We start from the raw sequence: 5,901 nt of genomic DNA on the forward strand, positions 1-5,901 counted from the left end.
AAACCAGCATAAGAGAGAAAAGAACCTCAACTGGCACAAGCCTGGAGTTAAATGGCAAAGCACTTCTGAGAAATCTCTGTGGGACACAGTAAACATGGATCTCTGTCTAGACGGCAGCAGGAGATTGTACGCTTAGTTAGAGAAAGGAGGCAGCTGAGGAAGCAATGGAGAAGAGCAGAACAAAGTCAAAAGGAGGGACTCAACATTGCGCAGAGCTGAGCGCCTACGGAAACACTACAAAAAGGAGTGAGCAAGAACTAACTTTTATAAAGATCCACTCAAATTTGTAAAGAAGTTATTCACCAATGAGAAATGGCACACTAAAATCATCTAAGTTTGAGCTGGAGAAATATTTGGAGGAAACACATACAGATTCAAAAAGGCAGGAGCCTATGTCAATTCCTTCAGACATCCCACCTATCAGTCCACCAGAATACAAATGGAGGACTGTGCACCTAAGTGGAAACAAGTAGAGCAAGCTGTGAAAAAAGCAAGGGCTTCATCATCTCCAGGGCCTAATGGAGATTCATGCAGACTGTACAAGAGTGCTTCAGGAGTTCTACGAATCCTGTGGAAATTGATGCAAGTGGCATGGGAAAGACAAGTTGTAACAAGAGCAAGGCGTTGAGTCTTTATAACAAAACATTAAGATTCTACAAGCATTAGTCAGTTTTGCCCTATATTCCCTATTAAACGTAGAAGGCAAGATTTTCTTAAAGAACTGCTTCATTGACATTTCAGTACAAAAAGCGGACATTCCAGGTTTCCTAGGACGCTTAGAACACTTCAATGTGATCTGGCAACAAATTCAATCAGCTAAAAAGGAGAGGAAGGAGCTCCATGTGACATTCCTGGATTTGGCTAATGCATATGGTTCAGTGCCACATGAACTATTTTGGGCAGCATTTGATTTTTTCAGTGTACCGATGACAATAACAAATTTAGTGAAAGCCTACTTTGGAGATTTGCAATTTAATTTTTCAACTTCAGTATTCAGCACTACATGGCAATGCCTAGAAGTTGGAATAATGGCTGGATGCACTATTTCTCCACTGGCTTTTGCCATGGCAATGGAAGAAATCGTTAGGGCATCAAAATGGGTAGTGGGAGGAGAGTGCTTAGAACATAAGAACATAAGAAAGTTTACAAATGAGAGGAGGCCATTCAGCCCATCTTGCTTGTTTGGTTGTTAGTAGCTTATTGATCCCAGAATCTCATCAAGCAGCTTCTTGAAGGATCCCAGGGTGTAAGCTTCAACAACATTACTGGGGAGTTGGTTCCAGACCCTCACAATTCTCTGTGTAAAAAAGTGCCTCCTATTTTCTGTTCTGAATGCCCCTTTATCTAATCTCCATTTGTGACCCCTGGTCCTTGTTTCTTTTTTCAGGTCAAAGAAGTTCCCTGGGTTGATATTGTCTATACCTTTTAGGATTTTGAATGTTTGAATCAGATCACCGACTGAATTGAAGAATTGAATTGAATCTATTCAAGACTGAATAGATTCAATTCTTTCAGCCTGTCTGCATACGACATGCCTTTTAAACCCGGGATAATTCTGGTTGCTCTTCTTTGCACTCTTTCTAGAGCAGCAATATCCTTTTTGTGACGAGGTGACCAGAACTGAACACAATATTCTAGGTGAGGTCTTACTAATGCGTTGTAGAGTTTTAACATTACTTCCCTTGATTTAAATTCAACACTTCTCACAATATATCCAAGCATCTTGTTGGCCTTTTTTATAGCTCCCCACATTGTCTAGATGGAGACATTTCTGAGTCAACATAAACTCCTAGGTCTTTTTCATAGTTCCCTACTTCAATTTCACTATCTCCCATATGATATTTATAATGCACATTTATAATGAATGACCTTTGCTGCTTCAAAAGTGTTTGCCACTCCTCCTATTTTTGTGTCGTCTGCAAATTTAACAAGTTTGCTTACTATACCAGAATCTAAATCATTAATGTAGATTATGAATAGCAGAGGACCCAATACTGATCCCTGTGGTACACCACTGGTTACCTTGCTCCATTTTGAGGTTTCTCCTCTAATCAGTACTTTCTGTTTTCTGCATGTTAACCACTCCCTAATCCATGTGCATGCATTTCCTTGAATCCCTACTGTGTTCAGTTTGAGAATTAATCTTTTATGCGGGACTTTGTCAAAAGCTTTCTGGAAATCTAAATAAACCATGTCGTATGCTTTGCAATTATCCATTGTCGATGTTGCATTGTGATAGAGAGAGAAAGGATCGATGTTGTAAATCTCCCTCCTGATTAGAAAGGGCGCTGTGCAAGGGGGAAGGTAAGCTGCCTCCTAGGTCCGCCACCTCGGTGGTAGGTGGAAACCGGAAGGTGACCATATTAGGAGGGGCGCGTAGCTGCAAGTACTCAAGACAATTCCATTGCAGTCAGCTGCAGGGCAGCCCTCTATTTCAGAAACCATGGCGACGCGTTGACTGCAGGGAGGAGTTTGCTGGGTACAAAGGGGAAGCAGCTACGTCAGTGCCTCCTCTTGCGCTGAGAAGCTGAGCCACCAGCTGGAGCTCTGTGTTCGGATTACGTGTTGTTTGTTGTGTTTTTCAGAGGCAGAGTAAGAGCACAGAGCACTACCTTCCCTTCAACATCAGCACACCCTGTGTGGATTACAGAGCACTCTCATGCACAGGACACTCTGGATTTCATTGTGGACACTTTCTGTTTGGGTTTTGTATTTTTGTTTTGTGTGTCAGCCAGCTGTGTCCCTCCCAAATACCATCGCTGGTAAAGGGGAGGTTTATTTTAATAAACACAGTCATTTTGGGAGAAATACTGTTTCGGGACTGTTTATTTATTCAATACACCACTCGCATCCGTCACATGCATCTTCAAAAAAGTCAAGCAGGTTAGTTAGACACGATCTCCCTTTCCTAAAACCATGCTGACTGTCTCGCAGGGTATTGTTACCATATAGGTAATTTTGCATTTGAGATCTTATTATAGTTTCCATAAGTAATAGAAGTCAGGCTTATTGGTCTGTAGTCACCTGGTTCGGTTTTGTCTTCCTTTTTGTGGATCGGTATTACGTTTGCTATTTTCCAGTCTGATGGTACAACCCATGTGTATGAGGTTTCTTTGACAACAGCTGGAAGCTTTAACCCTTTGCAGTCCATTTATTAAGTGCGTGTCAGGCACGTCAGATCCAATTTATTTTCACCACGCAGTTAATTTTAGACGCGCTGTTTAAAAGTATTTTTTTTCCCCACAGTCAAACGGGTTTAAAAGGCCCTGCATATCAACAAAGCACTCACTAGGCATCTCCAGCCCCGCCCCACCCTTTCGTTTGCTATAGCTTTCACCTATGCTAATAAATAAACAATAATAATAATAATAATTATAATAATAATAATAAATAATAATAATAATAATAATAATAATAATAATAATAGTCGTACATACAGATCAATCATCTTCTGATCACTCGTTTTATCACCAAACGCCTCAATAATGCGATCCAAGTCATTATTTTATTACTATAACAACTGAAAAAAGCTCTGCAAATGTCTGTGATATTCTCTGAGCGCTGATGCAGTATCAGCCAGCTTGTTTACTTATGGCCATCCCTATCTGATGCCAGGGGCAAGTATGACTATTCATGAGATACGCCCTTTTTTTTCGGCTTGTCTCGGCTCCTGTCGCTCCGACTCGGCCATTGAATGGTTTTCTCGGCTTTTTCTGGAGAAAAAATGACTAGAAACCAGTTTTTTGCAATTTTTGATGATGTTGGACAGGGTCTAACATTGGACCAGATTGGAATAATTGCAATTTCAGACCAGGTCCGACAATGGACCGCAAAGGGTTAATCAGTTCATACGTCAGGGAATGGTTGGGAGTTCCACACTGCCTCAGCAGAGTGGGACTTTATGGTAAAGGAATACTGCAGCTACCAGTCTCTGCTCTAACCAAGGAGTTTAAGAGCACCATGGTCCAACTGGAAAAGACATTAGTAGAGTCATCTGTGTTGAAAACTGGAGGAAAGTGGGCGGCAAAGAAAGCCGTGGAAAATACAAAGTCTGCCCTTCGAATTGGTGATATCATGGGGCAAGTTCAGCATTGAAGAGGGGGTCTTGGTCTCAGTTCACCTCCTCCTACATGGAACAAGGCAGCCCCAGCTCAACGGAGGAAGCTGGTAGTCAAAGTGGTGCAAAAGCAGGAGGAGCGGATGAGGTATATAAAGGCCGTTTCCCAGGCCAAGCAAGGAGAATGGATGAGATGGGAGAGTGTGGAACATGCAAGATCGGCTGGCATGACCTATGGACAATGGAACAGAGCAGGATATATTTCCTCATCAGATCAACATATGATGTTCTCCCATCACCACAGAACCTAAACCTCTGGGTGGGTGAGGATCCCTCATTTCCTTTTGTGTTCATCATCTGCAACATTAAGTCACATTTTGACAGGCTGTAACGTGACCAATAAGTTGCCACCAGTTCCAACAAAGCATGTGACAGAAATATAATGAGTTCTGGTTGTAAATCTCCCTCCCGACCTGTGAGGGCTCTAAGTAGTGAAAGGGAAAGGCTTTGGACGGGTTGGCCTGACTGTTCATTTCCTGGCTCGGGAAATCGGTCAGCCTGGAAGAAGGCGAGACTCCATTACAGGAACGTATTGACCCGGAAGGTAAACGAGGTAGCAGCTGCAGGCAATAGAGTCAGTTGTAATCGTTTACCAAGGGGCCATGCATGATAGCATAAAGAAGCCAGAGAATCGTAAATCTTTTCCTTTGCTTGGGTCAGAGAAGAACGGACTGGAAGGACCGGGAGAGTTCCCAAAAAGAAATACAAAAGTATTCATGAGTGTTTTGTTTGTTTGTTTGTTTGTAGCACTGTTAGTAATTTTCTTTTGTTTGTAAATTCACTAGACGGCTAACACATCTCCGGAGCTGTCGCCTTGGGCCAGCACTACCCGGAACAACAACACCACAGTCACTGTTATTTGTTATCACCCACCTTGAGCACTACTGCACGCAACCCAACTGGTCATTTGTGTTAATAGTATTGTGGGCGCGGATAACGTGTTATTATTTGTTTTGTTTACAAATCATTATTATTATTTTCCTGCCGAGCTTTACACCAGGGTGTATTGCCGGAGGATTATTGTTTGGTCGCCAGACCAGGATTTGTGTTGACAATAAAAATAACATTTCTACATTGGATTACAGTTTTCACTTATTTCTGCACTGAATCACATCTGCACCTGTTCATAGTCAGCAGCCACTTTGCCTTTACACACAAAAGACAGCACTCCTCCATTCAGGAGAGCAACCACCAAGAAAAGGTGTTAAAACCAAGCCTCGACCAGGACAACTGGAAGCTGCTAGAGACTGGAAAATGCTGGAAGATGTTGGTCAACGGCTTATTTTTCCACCTGAGATTGCCACCACTAACCCTCGAGCAGACATTGTCTTGTGGTCTGGATAAGCACACCTTGTTCTTCTGGTAGAGTTAACAGTGCCATGGGAGGATGCTGTGGATGAGGCATATGAGAGGAAGAAACTTCGGTATGCTCAACTAGCTGCTGAAGCGGAACAGCGAGGATGGAGAATCCTGGTTTTCCCAGTGGAGGTGGGTTGTCGAGGATTTGTGGCACACTCTACAACCCGTTTCTCAGAGATGTCGGGTTCAGTGGTCAAGAGATGTGTCGCACAGTGAAGAATTTATCTGAAGCAGCAGAAATGAGCAGCAACTGGCTGTGGTTAAGACTGGCTGTGGTTAAGATTCGGGCTGGGGATCTCAAGCACAATAGAAAGAAAGCAATGCTGATGTACGGGTAAGTAAGCTGGGCTGAGTTGAGTGGGGGACGGAGGGGGGTGATGCTGGGACGCCAGAATCACTGTCGAACCCTCTTGAGGTGTTGTGGT

The sequence above is a fragment of the Acipenser ruthenus genome, chromosome 55 (assembly GCF_902713425.1).
Source record: "Acipenser ruthenus chromosome 55, fAciRut3.2 maternal haplotype, whole genome shotgun sequence".
NCBI classification, from domain to species: domain Eukaryota; kingdom Metazoa; phylum Chordata; class Actinopteri; order Acipenseriformes; family Acipenseridae; genus Acipenser; species Acipenser ruthenus.